Genomic DNA, 23150 nt, shown 5'->3' with positions numbered 1-23150 from the left:
TGTGCTATGGTGAGTGCTGTGAAATATGTAAGACTGATGATTCACAGACCTGTAGCCCGGGAAGAAATAATACATTACATGTTAATTTTAAAACGAATAAAGTATCCATTTGATAGAAAATATCAAAAATAAAATAAAATAAAGACTTTGAGAGTTCCTAGAGATACTTTAGCAAGAGGGAACTATGTGAAAGAAGGTATTTTCTGTGGTTGAGAAGGGAGAAAGGGACTTAAGGCCACTGACATTTGAGCATGGATGGGTATACATCCCTCTGCACCAGGTGGAGAAGGCGGAGAGATGTGGGTCGCATCTCAGAGGCATCACTAATATGGCTGAAGACAAAGTTTCACAGAACGAGTGTGTGGTTGAATCTTTTGAGGCACTTAACTACACGTTTTGCATATAATGAAATTTCATAAATATTTGGCAATCTGATGACTGACTGCATGTTTTTCGGTTGGATCTCTCTGGAAGGAAAACCTGTAACCATGAAGACAGGGGAATTATGGTGACACAAAATAAGGCACGTCTTCCCCTAGGCATGTGCTTGGAGAGAAACATGGTGAAACTTGCTGGGACACTGAGTTTTCTGAAGAGTTTTTGGACAAATATTAAACATTTGAACTGGTAAGTAATTTAAGACAGTTTTTATGAAAACAGGCATGGCTGGAGATGCCTGGCTGGCTCAGTCGTTAAGCATCTGCCTTCAGCTCAGGTCATGATCCTAAGGTCTAGGGATCCAGTCTCACGTTGGGCTCCTTGCTCAGCGGGGAGTCTGCTTCTCCCTCTGCCACTCCCCTCTGCACTTGTGTGCTCTGCCCCCACCCCCTTTCTCTGTGTCTTAAATAAATAAATAAATAAAATCTTTAAAAAGAAGAGGCATGGCTGTATTAAGAAACACCATATTAAAAAGCACACTGAATCTATTCATACTAAATGATGTATGAAACAGAATATGAAACAAAGAGAACACAAAGTGATTTCAGGCTTGCACTAGGACACTTAGAACCTCACCTCACCTCTGTCTTCCCAGGCTCTTCATCTTCACTGCTTTTGGCCCATAGAGGCCCTGAAAAGCACTGCTGGGCAGAGGGATGGGGTGGTGGTCAGGAGATATGGATTTTAAATTTCTAATTAATAAAAATAATAATCCACTTTCTAATCACTAATAGTAATAGCAATAGTAGCAACAGGCTGGTGTTCAGCAAATGCGTACTAAGTGCCAAGTACTTTTAATGCCTTATCTCATTTAATGCCCCCCCCACGCACACACATCTGTTGAGGTCTATACTTTTTATGTGTGACTTTACTGATGAGAAACCGAGGCACAGACAGCCGAAGTTACTCAGGGACTATGGGATGGAACTAGCTTTCAAACCTTGGGGTGGGTGTTTAAAATCCACATGAAGCGATAGGACCTCTGCTGCCCCCAGCCGGGGAAACAGGCTATTGGCCTAAGCCCAAGCAACCAGCTTTGGGCTGCGCCAGTTGCCAGGAGGGACCAGACAAGAAAACCTGACCCCAAAGGCATGCTTTATATTGGTGATATCCAGTGATGTCCATTTGTATTTTCCTGAGAAAAGTATGTATGTGAGATGGTCAGAAAGAGGGTACTAGGGCCAGAGGCAATAAAGAGGGAACACAGTGGAAAGACAGAGGCAGAGGGTGAGGTGACCAGAAGAAAGCTGAGCCCCAGCACCCCTGAGATGCTTGGAGAGGACACGGAGGCCAAGTCCCTCGAGCTTCCCTTGGGAAGTCATGTCTGCTTGGTCTGTCAGAGCGGGAACACAGTGTTCTGCCTGTCCCTGGGGCCCGCTGAGGCAGTTCCCCAGAGGTTTCCCCCATGTCTTCACCTCCTGTGTACACTTTCAGTCATTCCCTGGCATCTGAGACAGTCCCTCTGTCTTCTCTACAGCCCGGCAACCTAACACAATACCAATTCAGTGTAGGTCTTCGGGCAAATGCCTTCTCCCTTCTGGGTCTCAGATTTCTTTTCAGTAAGTTAGGCCATTGTGTTCTCAAGTGAGGACAATATGTCCCAGGTCCCAACGGAGACACTTGGAATGTACGCATATGGAGGCAGGGGGCTCTGATTGTCCAAAAAAAAAAAAAAAAAAAAAATCAAGGGGGTACTCCCAGCGTTTATCGCCCAGGAGCCATCAATGCTAAACACATTGAGAAATGCTGGGCGATTCCAAGGTTATACAGGTGCTCCTTCCTATAAAAACAGAAGTAAAGCCATTTTAAGGTTTGCAGCTCTGTTAAATGGGCTTCTTAGAGTTGAAAGTTAAAATGTAAAGGGAACTGAAAAAATAGCTCATGATTTATATGGAGCTTTCCAAACAGACTTTTAAATACTGGGTGATTTTCTAAAGGAAACAGCTTTGCTCTGACTGGAGGATTTCTGGCATGTTTCTAATGCCTCTGAGCTCTAAAGATCTAAAGCCGTGATCACATTAAACACAGATGTCCTATGAGCCAGAAAGTGTTCTGTTGACAAATGGTATGGTAGAATTTTCTCGAATCGCAGAAAAAGAAAACACATTTTTTTTCTTAAGCCAGTGGTATCTGATTGTATTTGTCTGCTAGTGAGGGCTAAGGGAATGTTGAGTCAGACAGGAACATACCTTGTTAAGGGCCCTTTCTTCAGGGCCAACTAGAGTTGCCTTTTTTGGTCCTCCTGGCTTATATATGAATCTAATGACTTAAATTTTAGGTGATCCTTCCTGCTTACATTATTCTTGTTGTATCTGATTATCATGGGTGTTTTACTTAGCTGAATAATTTTTATCAACTTATTTAAAAAAAAAAACTTGTTTGTATCCCAAGTAATTTCTGTGAAATGACACTTTGATAAGCTATTTATATTTTTCAGATATACCTTAAAATGTATGCATAACTTAAAATTTCTTAGAGTTCACCTCCAGTAAATGTAACTATAACCATAACCTATAACAATAAAACAAAGGAGCTTTAAAAATCCAGATCCTACACAGAAAACAGGGGGATTAAAAGAGAATAAATCAACCCATGTTTATAACATGAGTACATAGAAGTTTATGATAAAGTTGACTTAAGCACCAGTTAGAATGTGTGAGTGTGCGAGTGTGTGTGTTTGTGTGCGTGCATGCAGTTATAGCTAATATTCTTTGTGGCCTCATGTTGCATTCTCGTATTAACCTTCCAAATACTCCTTAATAGGTAACTGGTAAAACAGTATCGCCACATTGAATTATGAATGCTGTAGCCAAAAGCGAAGAAATTCGACACGTGTGTTAGTCTGTTTTGGCTTACATAGGGTGGACAGTTTCTTTTAGTCTTTGGAAGTCATTGAAACAGATCCTGTGGCCGAGACAAGGGAAAAAATATAACATGTGGGCAGGGAATTGAAGGTGAGAAAGGAGAGAAATGAAGGCAGGAGGAGGGCCAGTGAGAGAGAGAGTTAAAATAGGTTATTAGATTGTGGTCCCAATGAAGTTGAGTACCAACTTCATCAAATTCATAAGAAGGAATTAGATCTCTCTTTTTTTACATTTTTTTAAAAAGATTTTATTTATTTATTTGACAGAGATCACAAGTAGGCAGAGACGCAAGCAGAATGAGTGAGAGGGAAGCAGGCTCCCCGCCAAGCAGAGAGCCCGATGCGGGACTCAATCCCAGGACCCTGAGATCATGACCCGAGCCGAAGGCAGCGGCTTAAACCACTGAGCCACCCAGGTGCCCCAGATCTCTTTTTTATTCTTGCAAATATATGGGTTCGTCCACCAGCTATGTCTCTTTTGTTGAACTTATGGAATAATCACATGAGAGCTTCACATGTATGGAGGACCCTCAGTGTGTCAAAATTCTCATCAAGTCACAAGGAAGGATTTTATTTCTAGGAAACTAGTGCCCGGCCATTGTCAGATTGACGTTGTCCATAGATTTTATCAATGTATCTTGCTTCTTGCAAGCTCTAGGCTGACAGAGTCTCACCTCTTTTGTTCAGAGTCTGAGCACCAGGGTTGAACACACAGAAGGCACTTAATAAACATTTGCTGAATGAACAGATGATACTTGGTCTTTCCCAGCTTCAATGAAAAGCACTGCAAAGCCATTGGGAAGAAAATAAGGAGCACTGGTCCCTGATGTTTGTTGATGGAGGCTTTTCCCTGTCACGCAGACCAGAGTAAAACACATGAAATGCTCCACGACCCCATGTCATTCTTGAAGCCCATTTGCAGGGACTTAGAACCCTAGTCAGAAAGTCCCTCTGCCCCCTCTCTGGGGACAGTTCCCATTGATTTAAAGATAAACTGATGTATACAATTAATCTGGACTTCAAACTTCAATGGTCTCTGCAGCTTGAAAGTCACAATGATGCATGGCTAGTCAGTCTTCAGAACTCTTAAATCCCTTCCCTTTTGCGACCCCCCCCCCACCTTGGTCACTGAGAAGCCTCACTCCCCTGCCCAGTGTTTCAGGAGTCATCCCCAACAGCTAGTGTTGTCCAATGTATTCTATTTTCGATTAAAGCATTTTTAATGTATTTCTAAACGCAGTTTAACTTGCCTAGCTTTGTAAGATTTCCTGCCATCTAAATATCCAAATCACTGGGGAAAAAAAAAAAAGAAGTCATTTGACAGATATAAAACGTAGTATATGGATGACTGATTTATAGGTTGGAAAAGAGGTTTACACAGGGAAATTATGGCTAGGACACTTTCACACAAAACGAACTCTCAGACGTGGTTCGGTATCATCTTAGTGTGTGCGTGCCAGCCACTTCACCGGCCACACTCCGGTTTTTTAAGGTTGCACGAGGGAGACCACGTCTTAGCTCATCTGCCCACACCCAGCACCCGCAGGCCTGGATCAGTGCATCGTTCATTCACATCCCCCACCCCACCCCCCCGACCGTGGGCGGGAGGTGACCGCGTCCGGGGGGCGGGGCGGTGGAGTCTCCCGAGCGCCGCCTGGGGCTGGGCGTACGCAGGTGCACCGCGCAGACGGAGCCACGGAGAGACCCTCCCCTGCCCGACGCAGCCCCCGACCTGGGAGTTAGACCAAATCCCTCCTGCCCCGAGGTCTCGAGCCACGCTCGGCCCACTCTCGGGGCCTCGCAGGAGGGCAACGTCCTGCCGAGTCCTCCGTAGGCAGCGCCCTGTGAGCGGGACAGCAGCTGCACCACGCCCGCAGGCCCCCTCGCGGCCCCCTGAGCGCCCAGGGGCCGTCCCGGGGATTTGTCAGTGCGCCCTATATAGCGGCAGACAGCTGCCATCTGTTATGTTTAGTAACAACCCCACGCCGCTCCCCCTTCCCGGTGAATAAGCCTGCCTCGGTCTTTAAGCCGGGAAGTTCTTTTTTAACGACTCCCACTCCCTTTCGCAGGCGGGTTTCGCCCATTAGGCAGCGGCTACGGCTGTCTTCAGCGCCCAGTCCTCCTTTCTCTCTGCCTCCCGACTCGGCTCGGTGCAGGAGGCTGCTTTCCCTGCTGGCCTGGGCCTCCGGGCAGGTGCCTCACTGCCAAGGCGGAGACAACACCTCCCTCCGCGGGTTCAGTGGAGAGAAAAATCTGTGATGTGTGCACCATTTTAATGCATCGCATTTCAGTTCTGCAAATGCGAAGTGTAAATTGAACTAGAGTATGATTGTGAATCAGACCGGACGTCATGATTAATTTATCACCGTGCTCCAGATACATCAGCTAAAATAATATGAATTTAAAGTAACGGTTCTTCCTGCCTTTGTGTTTGCCGATGAACTCAAAAGAATAGATCCCTAAAGAAATTGAGGAACTCAGATGCCACTTTCTTCTTGTATTGGCAAAGCAAGGATGCAATTAAACATTCTCACCCAGGTTTCCAACACCGATTGGAATTGAATTTGCCCACTGACCTTTTCCATCAGCCCATGTCCTACTCTCATTGATACACCAGAAGCTGTTGGAGAACACTGGAGTGGAAATGAGCTTTGTCCTATTTCAAGGAACATCTGAAATGCCTAAAGTTCTGATTCTCTGACTGGCTGATTAGCATTTTCTAGGCCATCGCCACTCAGAGTGTGGTCTGTGAAGCCACTGCACACCCTTACTTTCAAGGTCGTTAGAATGCAGAGTCTCAGGCCGGACCTCAGACCTATGGAGGTAGGTCCTGAGAGTCTACATTTTTAAGAAGACCTCCAGTTAAAGTTTTGGGGAAAATGACAGGTTTTTTTTTAAGCCACGAATACTTTTGCCCAAACTTCCAGATGTGTGGAGGAAGCAGCCTACATGATTCTTATACATTGAGTGGTCACCTCAGTGGAGGTCACTGTGACAAAAGTCCAAGGTTCAGGTGACTTTTATGCTCAAGACATCAGCCAAAGTTTTGAATCAGTAAAACTGTCTTTTGGTGCATGTGAGTTCATCTGTTTGGTTGCCCATGAATTACAGATGCAATAAAGGTTATGAATTTTCTGGTTACATAACAACATATTTATTGCTCTACTAGAAAGCTCAAAACCGAGAAGGTGGGCTTTTCCCTGCATCACTGGCTAATTCACTTCCAGGCTGAGTGTAGGCATGAGAAAATCTTTTGCTTGGCCATTAAAACGGCCCCCTCCTCATTCAAATAGTCTGACTTTACTTACAACAGTACCTTTCATTCAGAGGAACACAAAAGTCCTTTATGCTGATGCTCAGGGCTGTTAAGGGCCATATTAGAAGTCTGTGTCTCATTCTGGACTTTACAATAAGAAAAAAAAAAAAAAAAGGATGTGGAGGTCTTGGCAAAGTTTCAGAAGAAATTCCTAAAGGTTATTTTTATAAAAATTCAAAGTGAATCTTCAAATTACATGGCATTATCTAGAAAATGGGCATCCATCCATTGACATCAACAGCATGAAATGAACCTTCACTGCAGCTTGAGAGATTTTCATTTGCAGAGAAATAGGTATTGTAGGAATAAGAAGAGAGAGAGGAAGGAATGTCTTTGGCGCACCGGTTCTCCATCTTAGTTGCACATCACAATCACAATCGCCTGGGGAGGTTTTAAAACTCCCAGAGCCAAGAAATCGGGATCTTTGTGGACGGTACCCAGGCATCTGTGTTTTTTAAAGCTCCCCAGGTGATTCTGATTTGCAGCTAAAAATGAGATGAGAGCACCTGCAGTGTGCTTACCACCACCTGGGGTGTTGGGGGAAATGCAGATTCTGATGAAGCAGGTCTAGGGCAGGGTCGGAGCTCCCGCAGCTTGCTCTAAGGAGCTCTTGGCTCCCCTCCGGTCATGTGTGTTGATGATGTGTTGAAAGCTCCAGGTCTGTGCATCAGGCTCTGAGGAAGGGGCCAGGGACCACGGACGACAGACGCTCCCTCCCGGGAAGAGTCCTTGGTCTTATTTTCAGGCTATCCCAGAGTCCCTATGGCTGTATGGCATTTCTTGACGTATGAAAGAGATCCCTTCAGGCATTTTATAAACCAATGAGAAGAAGAGCAACACCAAGAACATTGCTTGGGATGAAAATATTTGACAATGATCTGTATCTCCTTGAAGGGAAAAGTATCCACAGAATTTAAAGGACAGAACTATTCCTGGCATTGGGGAACAATATCACCATCCCTAATCTCATGTTCCTCTTTCCTCAGAATGGCTTTAGTAGCAGAGCCATCCAGTGGTATCTGGTCAAGTTCAGGGGCAGTGGGGATGCTGGTGCTGCTGCATCAGGGCTAGTAACATCTGGTTCCAAGCAGAATCATCTCAAACACCTAGAGGTGTCTCTGAGTTCTTGGCCTCCGAGAACCAGCCACTTTGTCATGAAAGTCCATTCAGCTGTCAACATGATGGGGAGAGTAACTAAACAAAATGTTTAAATGTAAATATATCCACTGTGATAGTAACGGCTAGCCTAAATGACTGGGCTTTAAGTGTACTATTTCATTTAATCCTCTCAACAACCTTCTGAGGTGATTACTATTATTATCCCTCTCTATTGTACAAATAAGATAACAGAGCTTGGGAAAGGTGAGATGCTTATCCAAGGTCACACAACTAACAGGTAGCGGAACCCAGATTGGACCCCACTTTTGTTTGACTCCAGAGTCCCCACACTCTGTTCATCTATGTAATGATAAATCTAGCTTGCCGTTTGGAATTTTCTATGGCTATTTCTGCCAATATAGGCAATGTGTTCATGTGTTCCCTAGGCTGTGGTCCAAATATTTTTAAAAAGCAGCCTTTTAATTTTTTAATTAGCCCGGTTCCCCAAAGATAAAGCTCTTTAAAGGTCAGATGTTAACTTAATCCTCTTTGGGTTATCATTGAAAAAGATCAGCAGAATTGACCTTGACAAAACCGCCTCAGAGGCTTGGGGACAGACAGGCCCTTCAGTATCAGTGAACACAGACAACTGCTTTTATGGGAAGGGGCATTTTCTGCACTTTTGAGAGCAGGCCGATTTGTTTTGCTTGACAAGACCCTGAGTAAAAAGACTTAATATCCATCCTCGATGTGAATCGAATTGTGTCCTACTGACATTAGATCCTCCGCCCCAGGGAGCACCAGGCTGGCCACTGAGGGGCTGCATTAGGCCGACTCAGTGACCGCAAGAAGAAACAGAGCATGACAGGGGCTGGATTATACTGCCAGAAAGGGCAGGCTCATCGCACACTTGTTGGCCCGCCTCTACTGCAAAGCCTAACCAACAACACAAGACAGCAAAGGCCCACGGCTCATAAACACTTTCCTAGGGACAGTCAGCATTTCTAAGATATCAACATAAAATGCAGAGTTTGCCTGGAAAGCATACAAATCTATCAGCTTTGAGTCAACATGTTAACAATTTTTATATGTGACAGCATAACCAAGCATTGGTATGCGGGCTCTGTCCTGAGACAGAGAGGGTCTGTGTCCATGCTGACCCACAAGCCTGCTCTCTTCCTCCTCCACGAGGCTAGGATGGGGGCAGCTACGGCCAGCATTGGCTGGGTGCATTCCTGGCTCCCTTGGCAAAAATCAGAGTCCTGTCCTGGGATTTTTAAAACTGGAAGTGAAAAAAGGAATCTTTACCGTCCCACAGGCAGCAGAGGAGGGATGGTCACAGCTGTTGTGCTTCCCACAAGGAGTAAATCGGTCTGACACAGAAGGTAAGAAAGGTGAGGGAGAGCATAGGAGAGCGTAGGGAGAGCTCTCAGATGCTCCGTCCTAGTGGCTCCTGAGGCCCAGATCCAGCCCTGACCAGTCACAAGTTACGTTCAACAGTAGATATTGTGGGGTAACAAATTCCCCCTTTGCCTAACCTTGTTTAGTTAAGTTTCTAACACTTGTCACCAAGAGAAGTCCTAACTCCTACAGAGGAAGTGTGAAACGTGAATTTAGAAAATCTACACTTTATTTCCAGGGTCATCTCCTCTGAAGTAGACACGCCATGCATTCCTGCAGGGGACACTGTTTTCTCCCCTTTCAAAACCAGCAGGCTGATGGCTCCTTCCCAGAGGCTCGGACCATCAGCTTTCTATGGTTTTAAAGAAAAAGCTGAGAATTTCAAAATTCCTCCTTTGGGGAAAAGCTGCAATTTCTTTAAGAACAGAAAAAGGGAACACCTGGGTGGCTCAGTCAGTTAGGCATCCAGCTCTTGATTTGGGCTCAGGTCGTGATCTCAGGGTCGTGAGATGAAGCTCCCACATTGGGGCTCCCTGCTCAGCAGGGGGTCTGCTTGAGAGTCGTTTGCCCACCCCCACCGACTCTCTTGCACTCTTTCTAAAATCAATAAATAAAGGGGGCGCCTGGGTGGCTCAGTGGGTTAAGCCGCTGCCTTTGGCTCAGGTCATGATCTCAGGTCCTGGGATCGAGTCCCGCATGGGGCTCTCTGCTCAGCAGGGAGCCTGCTTCCTCCTCTCTCTCTCTCTGCCTGCCTCTCCAACTACTTGTGATTTCTCTCTGTCAAATAAATAAAAAAAAATCTTTAAAAAAATCAATAAATAAATCTTAAAAAAAAAAAAAGAATGGAAAAAAGGAATGCATTTTAACTCTATCAGCTGATGAGTGCAGGTCCTTAAGGAAAGAGCAGGTCTTCTGGCTGTTGTCCACATGACATCACAATGTCACACCTAAACATTTAGAAATGGAAAGGAAAGGGCATTTATGGAACATGAGGCACGTTTTATAAAATAATCATTACAATCACAGATAAGAATTCTAGTCCATTTTGTAATGGAGCTGAGAAATACTATGATTTTAACTATTTTCTGATCCTTTGCCCATATCTTTTGTTTTATCATTCAAGCATCCATGGGGATTTTCTTTATGGATAGGACTAATATCCATAGAAAGAAAGAAGAAAATTCTTGCTGTTTGGGTTCAAAGACAGATTTTTTAAAAAGTTTATAGTAGATATCAGACTTTCCAATGTGAGAGCCAAGCACTTGAATGATTTTTGTCTTTCTAATTCTAAATTCTTTTTTCCAAGTTAAGGGCCAAAGATAAGAATACCTAGAGTCTAGACTTTATTCTATAAATCAGGGGTCAGCAAGCTATGGCCTGCAGGGGTAAAGCTCTTATAAATAAAGTTTTATTGAAACAGTCACACCCATTTCTTAATGAATTGTCTATAACTACTTTTGCACTACAACAGCAGAGTTGAGTGATTGCAACAGAGACTGGAATGCAAAGCCTAAAATCGTTACTTACTATCTGGCCCTTTTCAGAAAGTTTGTTGACCTCTGCATAAACCATAGAAAGGAGGAAGAATATAAGAAGAGTTGGTGTTTTCTCCTCCACAAAAGAGATAAGGGTTTGACCTGCAGGAGGAAGAAGAAATTTAAGGATGGGTACTAGAGCTTAGAGACTTCTGGGTCATGTGGATGGGGCACAGAGCCCACCATCCTGAGCTAAAGTCCAAAAGAGGGAGTAGGAAATAAAAACCATAGATTGACTTGGGAGCAGAGAGCAGAGAAACTTTTGGCTACAGGGGATCCCATGAAGGGTCTGCGGTCAGCCTCAATACTGAATGGTCTATACGAGTTTCCAGAAGTTTCCTGTGTCTCCTAAAAAGGGCTGGATGTGGGGGCGCCTGGGTGGCTCAGTGGGTTAGGCTGCTGCCTTCAGCTTGGGTCATGATCTCAGGGTCCTGGGATCGAGTCCCGCGTCAGGCTCTCTGCTCAGCGGGGAGCCTGCTTCCTCCTCTCTCTCTCTGCCTGCCTCTCTGCCTACTTGTAATCTCTCCCTGTCAAATAAATAAATAAAATCTTAAAAAAAAAAAAAAAAAAGAGCTGGATGTGACTGAGAGGGCTGCTAGCCTGGATGAAGTAAGTCTCTCAGTTATGACATGGGAATGCCTTCAACATTCCCTGGACCATACATGCTGGACCATACATGCTGGAGACCCCAGCAGGACTGAAGCATCCTTGGAGACTGAACCAATATCCAAATGCTATCAAGGATAGAGGATGTTACATGTCTTGGATGTGTCACACTTAATGCCAGGGTAATTCTTGGAGCTCCTAATTCACCCTCAAAACTCAGATTACTCCTTGGACAGAAAGAGATAGAAGATGGCATCGTTGTTTTAAGTTGTCTCCAAGAAGTGCTGAATGGTTCCCAAAAAGTGTCTTCCAGGCAGCCCACTCTCACTACTAGCAATATCTTTTAGCTCGTCTGTCCGAAGTTCTGCCCCAATGAAGTGTCATCAGCATTAGAAGAATAATATTGGTGTCTAAGACAGGACTGTCCCACAGAGCTTTCTGCTGTAGTGGAAATTTTTATATCGCACTGTCCAATAGGGCAGCCACGGACCACTTATGGCTACTGAGTGCTTAAAGTATGGCTGTGCAAGTGAAGGACAGATTTTTTTAAACTTGCATTTAATATTTATTAATTTATGTTACAGCCTAAATAGCTACAGTTCAGGTCTAAGAGATTAGATCATTTTCCAGGTCAAAAGGAAAAGGAGTCACTGAAGAAATCCAGTTTGAGCGCTCGTGGACATGGTGATGTCTGTTCTCTAGTCCCTCCAGTTTGGTCCCTGGATTAAATTCCTTGAGTGTTCCTGGCATGTTCTCACACAGAATACAGATTAGAGAACCCAAAGGAAGAAGCAAAACACAGATTGTTTGAGATGAGATGCCTCAAGCGCTTGTATTTTGGTCCTCACAGGCCATCTGGAGCTGGCGTGGGAAGATGGACAAAGAGATCTGAGATGAGGACAAAACACAGATCAAAAAAAGAAAGGCCAGGTGAGAAGAAAAGGTAGAGGGGCAAGGCAGGGCTGGGCGAGCATATAGCGTCCCAGGCTCCCCAGCACTCTCAAAACCCTCCCCAGACGCCTGCATACCCAGCTGCATTTGGGCTGCCCTCATCCCTTCTTTCCTCCCCGTCCACGCCTGTAATTATTGACACCAGGTGCACTGCTCCCCCCCCCATCTCCTTTATCGTTCACAGAACCCCGAGTGGAAATTTGCCGCCTCCATGGAAGTTTCTTTTTGAAAGCAGAATACACTGGGTATGATGTTACATCACCAAGAATCCTTAGACAATAGAAAAGGAAATGGAATTTACCCAGGCAACAAAGGAGTCTGCGGCTCACTTCTCTTTAGGCCTCCACGACACTGTGGGGTTGACCGCAGGGCTCTGGGAGAACGGAGACTGCTCAGAACAGGAAGGGGCTTGTGGCAAGAGGAGCTCCTGGGGTTGGTGCTGAGTAGCTCCGAGATGCCACATTGAGATTAAGGCAAGGAAGCCAAAGGCTGTGGTTTAGCGACTCAACAGATCACCGGGGAAGGCCACAGAGTAGTTAGAAGGCTCGATTGGAAGGCTTACTTCCCGGTCTCCAGCCCTGGCTTGACCAGTTAGCAGTGGAGCACCCTGGTAGAAGTCAGGCACCTTCTCTAAGCCTCAACTGTTCGTCGGAGTGAGAGTGAGAGGACAATTATGATGCCTCTGCCATGTGTTGTTTTAAGGACTGAAAGGAGCTGCCGCAGGAGAAGCACTTAGCACACTACCTGACAGAATCCGCACACGGTGGCGGCAGCCATGGGGTGCTGCTAGTTTGATGTGCTTTGCCCAGCTCCGTGCAGAGCAGTCCCGAGACAGAGGCCACGTTTTGGGGGGCATCTCCCTCTAAGCCTGGCATGTTCAGTATCTTAAAGAAGAGAGTGATGCCCACGGCTGGTCTCTGGCTTCTACGGGCCTCTGTGCCAGGGAAGGCAGACTGACAGGGACTCCTTCCTCCTCTCAGCCCTTTCCCTGGCTCAGAGGACCGACCGACTGCTCCAAACTGAGAGGTTGGGGAGTGCGCTCCAGGGAACTAAAAGAGAGAAGAAAAGAGCCATTAGTAAATAACTTCCATCTTGGATGACAGAGGGAGGAAGAAATTACAGATTGTGACTCAAATACAAGGGACTCTAAGCTGTGTGTTCAGTGTGTCTCCCTGCTTTGGGGCTTCCCAGGAGCAGGAGAAGGAGGTACAAACCCCAAGGGTCTCGGGTAGCATCTCCAGCCTTTTCCAGACCAATGCGTTTTCTAAGAAGCCCATTCTGAGGGATTTTAAAATCTTACTTTGGTGACCAGGTTTCCTTACCACCCCTCCCCATCAGCTTTTCTGTGGACTAGGTTGTCTTTGAGGGCTCTACGGGAATACCTGTTCTCCCGGCATCTTCCTTGCTCTGAGAGAGACTTAGGAAGAATTTAGCAAGGCAAAGATTTAGAAATAAGGTGGAGTAGCGACGTGGGACACGTGGGAAGGAGCAGCCATGAGGAAGGAGCAGACGTCCGCTCCCAGAGGAGAAGCCTGGCGGTCACCAGCGCCCCCCCCCCCCCCGTATTTATCCCAATACACCAACTCTCCCACCCCCGTTCCTGAACTAGCCTGTGAGACTTCATCTGAACCACTGGCATCAACCGGAAAGACTGCCTGCCCTCCATTTAAAAAAACAAATAATCATGGCTCACAAGTTAGAAATTAGGCCAACTTTAGTCATAGGGATATAATTCATATTCACAGCCCTTGAAGAACTGCCTACAGGGGCAGTCACTTTGGATGGCTGCTAGCCCACCTCCCCTCCTCCCCACCCCCTCACCCCAACCTCCCAGTTCCTCACAGCCCGAGACCACAGTGCTGGCTTCTGTGCTTCCCAAAGGCTGAGAACCTGCCGAAATCTATTTCAAAGGTGATTTTTCAAAAGTCGTGCTTATGTGGTGATCTTGAGTTTTTGTGGTGAAAGCATTAATACTTGGCCAATTTAAATGTAAGACCCAAATGGACTTTACAAGCAGTGTCTGCCGTGCTCCATGAAATGTTCCTTCTTACTCATTCAACTAAACTCACACCGACCTGGGAAGCATGCATCTGAAACCCAGAGCTCACCCTGCCTGCAAAGCAGTAGATGGGAACCCCCATGTGAACCTTTATCCTGCCAGTGGGGAACCACAGGGCTGGCTCTGTAAGGGCAGGGGACACCCAGGGAGACACAGGCACTTGCTGTTCAGAAGGAACCTCCAGCCAGCTCCTGTGGTTTATGGCTTTGAGGAAGTTGAATGTGGCCCAACAAACCTGGCAGAAATTTATCCCAATACACAAACTCCAAGACAGACCTCGGAGCTGTGCCCACAAAAGGAGGGTGCCCGCTATCGTGCTGACAAGCCAGGGGCAGGGTGTGGGGACTACAGAACCGTATGCACTCGAAGCTTCCTCAAGTCCCAGGTGAGCATCTCCCATTAGCCCTGTCTAGTGTCCCCCCCACCTCAGCGCAGCTCTGAGGCAAGAGTTAGGAGCTTTCTGGAATAAGAGTGGCAGCCCCTGTGCTCTCTGCCTCTGTCCAGTTCTCTCCCACATGCAAAAGTAGCTGCACCCCCACAGACTGGCTGTGCCTGCTCCCCAGCCATTGCTGGTCCCGCAGAACAGGGTGGGACACAAGCACATGCCTGGGAGGCTCCAGGATAGGGTTGCATCTGCTGGTTCCCTAGTATAGTAACAGCTGTCACTTACTGAATTGTCATTGACCTGTGTGCTTAGAGGTAGCCAACATCACGCACCCATGGCATGCTGCATCCTTCCCCTCCCCCCGTTCATTCATAAATGTGAGCAGCCTCCATCACTGTTTCTCGATGACAAGAAGCAAGCCGTTCTCCCATCTTTCTCTCCCACAGAGATCAGCTCAGGGACTGGCATGTACCATTGGAAAAGTTATGTAAAATCCTCGCCTCGTACTCTGGATGTCATCTCCCGGGTGCCTGCCGTTCTCACAGAAGATCTTGCCTTACCCCCTGTGACTCTGCTGCCCTGTGTCAGGGGTTGGCACCGAGTGGAAGGCCTCTTAACTCGCAGGTTGGCCATGGGCTTGGAGGGGCTGGCCCAGAGAGGGGGCCCAGCCTGCTCCGCCCCTTGAGAACGGATGCTGACTAGCCAGCCCATCAGAGCCTCTCCTGGGGTATCTGGAGGAAAGGAGCTCATCAGTTGGTGGTAGCAAGAGCAGTAGAAATAAGTTGAGTCTCATGTGTAGTGGAATCCTGCAAGTGAATGACAACAGCTGCCCACGTCTCAGGGGCTGGAGCTGGGATGTCGTTGGATGGTGTAATCCTGAGGCTTGGTCTAGCTAAAATTAAATTCTATGCCTGGGAACATGTGGACTCTTCCACAACCACCACCCGAACTTATAAATGCTATAAAAGAGTTTGGGACTATAAGCTGAAATGAAAAATAACCAGAAAGTCAGGATGAGCCCATGCACTGTCCAGTGCCAGCACCTGCTCTCTTCCTGCCCTTCCTCACCCAGCTCCGTGGTCTCATGTGGCTTACTGGACTGGGATCTCTGAGCACACAGGCCACTATACCCAGACTATGGGTCACCGCCTTGTTCTCCAGAGGGGCTGTGGGCTGAAAAGTCCAACTGCCTGACTGTTGTATTTCTGGTTGGCCAGGGAGCAGCAGTCCCAGGGTGGGGTAGATCTAGCTTGGGGTCTACTGTTCCCATGTAGTGCCGAACAATGGCCTTCCAACCGGTAGGTGCTTTTTGTCAATTTCTAGGTGATATTTTTTCCCAGGGTGCACTGCTTTTTTCTATCCTCATTATAGTTTACTTCTCTCTGGATTAACAGGGGAATTGGGTATTCTCAGTAAATCTACATATATCCATACACATCCACATAGGGTGAAACATGTTTACATGATGGGCATTACCAACAAATATAATGTGATAACCAACAATAATAACTACATTCTAGAAAATAAGCATTGGGTTCAGCTAATACCATGACCAGCTAATAACATAACATCATTTTTTTTTTTTTTGCCATGAAGTGAAATATATTGGTCCAAACACATACGCATCGCAAACATGTATTGCCAATTGTCCACAGAAATCATGGCTGTATTAATCTACATTCGAGAGTTATAAGTTCATTTGTTCTCATACACTGACCAACACAGGATCTTATTCTTTCTTGTTTTTGCCCATCTGAGAGGTGACAAAGAGCACCTGTGTAGCAGCCATTAAGTTGTTCTTTTCTTAATGGGTAGTAGTTGTATCAGTCATTGTCTAGTCAGGGAAACAGAAAATTTACTACAGCTTTCCAGTCCATCTCCTATAATCGGTATGAAGTAACATAGAAAGGAAACAAAATCTGCTGACAAAGGAGAAATGTAGTCGAAGGGATTGGAGGCCTAGCACCACAAGGTGGAGTTGGAAAGAACAGATCTGGAGCCGAGACTTGACTTTAGCTTCAGATCAGCATATTTCCGGGGTGCCTGGGTGGCTCAGTGGTTAAAGTCTCTGCCTTCAGCTCAGGTCATGATCGCAGGGTCTTGGAATCGAGCCCCGCATCGAGCTCTCTGCTCAGCGGGGAGCCTGCTTCCTTCTCTCTCTCTGCCTTCTTCTCTGCCTACTTGTGATCTCTGTCTGTCAAAAAAAAAAAATCAGCATATTTCCATCATCACTGGAAGCTCATATTTCTCCTGTGAATTTCCTATCCATAGACAATGCATGTACTGCTTTTGCATCGTCTTTTATTTAAAATTCATGTATAAGTGACATGCAACATTACGTTAGTTTCAGGCGTACAATGTAGGGATTTGGTTGTTATCTTTAAAATCTCCTTTCCCAACTCCCTGTGGATCTAAGGACATCCCGCCTGAATGCAATTAGAGGAAATAAAATGTCATGGAAGTTCTATTGGGATTTTTTATATAAATATTGCTCAGAAGACAGTGGTTCCTGAAAGTTCTGATCACAGGTTGGTGCATACAGGCTAGGACTCTGAAGTGTCGGGTTGCCAAGAAGCAAAGGACTTCAGGTTCTACTCAAGATGGAGTATTGGGGACCAGATTTATCGTTCCACATGAAATAATTAAGGACATTGACAAAATATACGCAACAAAGGTTTTCAGGACATTGGACAATTGGGCGGTAAACCATGGGGATCCCTGAGGAAGAGAAACATAAAACATGAGCCCGAGAGCACCAGCTCGTTGCCTGGGAAGAGGCTTCCTCACACAGAGGGGGAATGGGGTGGAGCCTGGTGATCCCTTCTCATTGGGCAGAGTTTGGGGTGGGGGAGCTCAGGCTCCAGGGTTCTCAGGAGAGAGTGTCTGAGAAAGTTGACAAGAAAGGGCTCTAGAGAGCAGCAGAGGCTCCTCAAGTCTCCAGCCTCCAGTCTCCCGCAAGTCTCACAGGCATGTAAGGAAAGCACACACAGCACCCAGCACCCTGCACTGTGTATTCTGCATATACCACATTTCAGGAACCACTGTCTTCTGAGCAACTGAATTTGACTTTGGTATAGAGAATTTAAAAAGTATCACCCTCTATTTGATGAATGGAGATGACTAGGTCATGATAAATTTCCCTTTTGCACTGGCTCCTAGAAAGTCCCAATCCAAGCAAAGGCTCCATGCCACGCATTCTATATACTAGCCTTACTCCAGGCTTCGTCTTACTTTTGCCGTTCTTACTTCCCGTCTTAGTTGGGGCTGCCATACAAACATACCACACATTGAGGGGCTGATACAGGACAGAACCGCATTGCTCACTGTTGTGGAGCTTGGAAGTCCGAAGCCAAGGTGCCACAGTGGTTGGGTTCTGCCGAGGGCCCTGTTGTGGGGTGCAAACTGCCAGCTTCCTGTATCTTCACACGGTAGAAAGAGAGCCAGCCTGCTCTCTGGCCTCTTCTCATGAGGGCATGAATCCTACTTCTGCAGGCTCCACCCTTGTGACCTAATCACCTCTTAAAGTCCCACCTCCAAATACCAGGACGTTGGAGATTAGGGTTTCAGCCTATGTATTTTTATATACGAACATATGAGACACTTGAACATTTAGCCCATTGGATTTTCCCTCATCCCCAATCTTCCTCTTAGAGTCATTGGTTTATTTCTGGAAACTACCGTTTTAGAATAAGGCACAAACAAATAGTCAAATCAGGGCTCATGTTTTGAGAAAAAAAAATTCTAGTTTTGACTTTTAGAAAAGCCAGTGAGACAAAGACTAGCAACGAAACTCTGTCTAAAATGGTTAGGGCTGATGGAAAACAGTAGAAATCTACAAGATGTAAGAGAGGGAATAAAATACTTAAAAGGAGGTGAAGAATGACGTAATGTGCTCTCTGAGGTAAGTGCTTTTAGCAACACATTATCAATGTCCAGTCTGCTCTCCAGGGTACATTATCTAGACTCAAGACCAAACGCAGGGTGGGGTGAGGGGCAAAGCTTGGGGAAGGGTGACGCTCAGAGATGGAGCAGGCATCATGGTGGGAAGGCCAAGCTCAGGACTGGAGCAGGAGCCCATGATGGGCTGACGCTCACAATAAGGAACTCGAGGATCTGGTGAGAATATGCTGGGGACACGTATGAATTTTTATTTTATTTTTTTCAAAGATTTTATTTATTATCACTTCTCGGCCTTTTGGCTAAGATCAAGTATAAAGATTTTATTTATTCATTTGACAGAGATCACAAGTAGTCAGAGAGAGAAAGAGTAGGAAGCAGGCTCCCTGTTGAGCAGAGAGCCTGATGCGGGGCTCCATCCCAGGACCCCGGAATCATGACCTGAGCCAAAGTCAGATGCTTTAACCCACTGAGCCACCCAGGCGCCCCGTGTATGAATTTTTAAAAAGCTAATAGAAAGAAAAAGGAAAGCCTTTCCTCATGGTAAAATATACAAAGTATGGAGTTATAAAATCAGTTGATGCTAAAACTGGTGGGCGGAGTTAGATGAGGAATAGACTATTTATATGGTCTCAGATAATCTCCCCACCGATTACACATTTATTACAAAGGGAAAGTCGGGACCTTCACAGCGGAGAAAACCAAAAGATACCACCTTAACTGAGTGATCTAAACCTAGTAATGAGAAAACACCAGAAAAACCCAAGTTGATGGATATTCTCAGAACAACTGTCTTCTATTCCTCAAAAGTGGCAAAGTCACTCAAGACAAAGGCAGGCTGAGGAACCGTTCCGCAGTGAGGATGTGAAAGCAACAAGACTACGGACGGCCATGCGGGATCCCAGGTTGAGCCCTGGGGTGGGAAGAGCTAGAAAGACATTTTGGATTAAGTGATGAAATTCAAATGTAGACTGTGGGTTAAAGAACTGTATTTTATGAATGTGATATTAACTGGTGGAGAGAACTGGCCTGCGATTCTGTAAGAAAATGTTCTCGTTCTCAGGAAACACACACTGAAGTATGCAGAGGTGGAGAAGTGCAGTGTTTGCGACGAAGTCTTGGTCGGTTCAGAGAACGGTATTGTCGCTACAACAAAGAGTGATGCCACTGTTTGCCCACACACTCTTGCCAGTTGTTGGTTAAATTCACCAGTTAGTATGGTAGCTACTGAAGGCGAGGACTCAAGAGTAGATTATCACAGAGATTTCCTGCACTTGGTACAGTAACTGATGACACTTTGTGCTGTCTCCCTCTAGGGACAAGCTAATGCATTTTTTTTCTTTTCATTCCATTCAATTAGCCAACATATAATACATCATTAGTTTTTGATGTAGTGTTCAATGATTGATTAGTTGTGCATAACACCCAGTGCTCTTCACATCCCCTGCCCTCTTTAATGCCCATCACCCAGTTACCCCAGCCCCCATCCTCCTCCCTTCCAGCAACCCTCAGTTTGTTTCCTATAGTTAAGAGTCATTTATGGTTTTCCTTTCTAAAATGTTCTCAGGGGAGGCAGTTGTTGCTGGTCCTAGGACTGCACTTCCGAGAGAATCACCACCAGATTAAATCAAGTGTGGTAATTCCTTCTTCTTTGGCCCCTGGTTGATTCAGATCTGGCTAGACTACTGCATGGAAGCCCCTCCCCCTCTGTTTCTCCCCCTAGGAAGCCAAGATGCCTCAGTGCGTGGTGGCAGCCACTTTGTGACCACGAGGGGAGTCACAACTCAGTGAAGCTGATGCTGTAGACTGCTGAGAAGGAAAATGAAATGAACCCTCCTCTCTGTTTTTATCTTATTTTCTTTTTCCTTCCCTTCCTATATGTTCATGTGTTTTGTTTCTTAAATTCCACATATGAGTGAAATCATACGGTATTTGTCTTTCTCTCACTTATTTTGCTTAGCACAATACCCTCTATTTCCATCCATGTCGTTGCAACTAGCAAGACTCCATATTTTTGATAGCTGAGTAATCTTTTAAACAAATGGTTTTGGGAAAACTGGAGGTCCATATGCAAAAGGATGAATTTGGACCCTTATCTTATGCCATATATAAGAATTAACTAAAAATGGATCAAAGACCTAAATTTAGTAACTATACAGCCCTTAGAATAAAACAGTTGAAAATCTTCATGGCCTTGGGTCAGGAAATGATTTCATAGGTATGTCACCAAAAGCACAGGCAATAAAAGAAAAAGTAAATCAGGCTTCTCAAAATTAAAAACTGCGCATCAAAAGACACCATCACAGAATGGGAAGAAATATTTGCAAATCGCCTATCTCATAAGAAATTAATATCCAGAATACATAAAGAATTCCTACAACTCAACACACCAATAAAGCCAAACAACCCAGTTAAACAATGGGCAAAGGTTAAACTAGACACTTCTCCAAAAAAGATACACAGGTAGCTAGCACAGAGGAAAATGCTCACCATCACTTGCCATCAGGGAAATGTACACCCACAGCAGTGAGACACCAGCAAGCCCATCAGGACAGCTGTTACGCAAACAAAGAAACAAGTGCTGATGAGGGTGTGGAGAGCTGGAACCCTCGTACATTGCTGATGGGGATGTAACATTGTGCAGCTGCTATGGGAAACCATCTTTCAGCTCCTCAATAAGTTGGACACAGAGTTACAATATGACTGAGCAATTCTACCTCTAGATACATACCTGAAAGAATTGAGAACGTGGATTCAAATTTGTACACCTATGCTCATAGCAGCATTATTCACAATAGCTAAAAGGAGAGAAAAAAAGAAAACCTGCCCACCAATGTATAAATGGTTAAACTGTGTATACACATTGTAGGAATAATAGCCATAAAAGAGAGGGGTGCCTGGGTGGCTCAGTTGTTAAGTGTCTGCCTTTGGCTCAGATCATGATCCCAGGGTTCTAGGATTGAGCCCCACATCAGGCTCCTTGCTCAGTGGGGAGCCTGCTTCTCCCTTTCCCACTCCCCTGCTTGTGTTCCCTCTCTGGCTGTCTCTCTGTCAAATAAATAAATAAAATCTTTTAAAAAAAATCCGTAAAAAAGAATGAAATTCTGATACATGTCAGAACATGGATGAAACATGAAAACATGATGCTAAGTGAAATAAGTCACACAAATAGACAAGTAGTGTATGATTTCATGTATATAAAATATCTAGCTTAGGTAAATTTCTAGAGATAATAAAGTAGAATAGAAGTTGCTAAGGTCTGAGGGGAGGAGACAATGGGAAGTTCTTGCTCAGGATACCAGGTTTCTGTTTGGGGTGATGAAAGCCCTCTGGAGATGGGAGGTGGCCATAGTTCAACAACACTGCGAATGTACTTAATGCACTGAATTGTACCCTAAAAATGGTAATTTTGTTATGTACATGTTGCAAGAAAGAAATTATGTCAAGATAATAAAGCAGGTGAGATCTTCCCTGAGAAGTAAATTCAGGTGGCTAACGACCAAAGATGTGTGGAAAAAGTTCTTGGTTTTTATGAGACTCTTAATCTTGGGAAACAAACGGAGGGTAGCTGGAGGGGAGTGGGGGAGGCATGTGGTGGCTGAGTGATGGATATTGGGGAGGGTCTGTGCTATGGGGAGTGCTGTGAATTGTGTAAAACTGATGAATCACAGACCTATACCCCTGGGGCAAATAATACATTATATGTTAATTTTTTTAAATTCTGGGGTTCCCTCCCCCCCCCAGCTTGAGGTTTGTTTTTGTTTTTGTTTTTTTACAGGTTGCTATAAATCATGGTTGGAGGTAAGTCTAGTATATCTTAATTATTAATATTCCTCAGTTTATACAATAATACACACACACTAGAATTTCTACTTGATTTGTCTTTTCCCCGAATCACAAGAAAATGATTGGAAAGATCGTCACCAAAGTCAGAGATTTAAGTTAGTTTAAGTTAAACTAGTGGTTCTGTGGGCCGCCTCAAATTCACTCCGATGCTCCCAGAAGCGCCGGGGAGAGGCGCGGTCATTACCTGCGGAGGAGACTGCGGCCGTGGCCGGGAGGTGCTGGCCGGGGGCGCGCGGTGCGCGCGGGCGGTTTCCCCGGGGGCAGACTACGAGTCTCAGGGCGGAGACTCCAAGGGCAGCTGATGGCAGAGGGGAGGCCGCTGGCCGGGGCGGCTGAAGCCTGTGTCGGGGTTAGCGACAGCAGGGGCGTCTTTATTTCTTTTTTTTTTTTTTTTTTTAAGATTTTATTTTTTTTATTTATTTGACAGAGAGAAATCACAAGTAGATGGAGAGGCAGGCAGAGAGAGAGAGAAGCAGGCTCCCTGCCGAGCAGAGAGCCCGATGCGGGACTCGATCCCAGGACCCTGAGATCATGACCTGAGCCGAAGGCAGCGGCTTAACCCACTGAGCCACCCAGGCGCCCCGGGGCGTCTTTATTTCATTCCAGCCGGCGACGGAGGGCGGGGCGGCTGGCGCCGCGGGAAGGCGTACCCTCCGGGCAGCAGGCAGAGCCCACGTCGGTGGGTTTGGCTTTTGTGTTGTTTTTCGCTCCCCACTGGGATTCAGAGACTGTCTCCTCCGAAGAATCACCTTCAC

At 45.7% G+C, this 23150-nt stretch overlaps 1 long non-coding RNA gene across 1 annotated transcript; it reads right to left on the bottom strand.

The window, feature by feature from the left end:
• Positions 1-15903: 15903 nt before the first annotated feature.
• LOC131835362 (uncharacterized) lies at positions 15904-22770 on the bottom strand. Its single transcript, XR_009355152.1, has 3 exons — positions 22580-22770; positions 21281-21347; positions 15904-16846 (listed from the first exon to the last, which is right to left on the bottom strand). It is a non-coding gene; the product is annotated as an uncharacterized LOC131835362 (long non-coding RNA).
• Between the last annotated feature and the right edge of the window lie 380 nt (positions 22771-23150).

The sequence above is a fragment of the Mustela lutreola genome, chromosome 7 (assembly GCF_030435805.1).
Source record: "Mustela lutreola isolate mMusLut2 chromosome 7, mMusLut2.pri, whole genome shotgun sequence".
Lineage (NCBI taxonomy): Eukaryota > Metazoa > Chordata > Mammalia > Carnivora > Mustelidae > Mustela > Mustela lutreola.
This window is presented reverse-complemented; position numbering and strand designations above follow the sequence as displayed.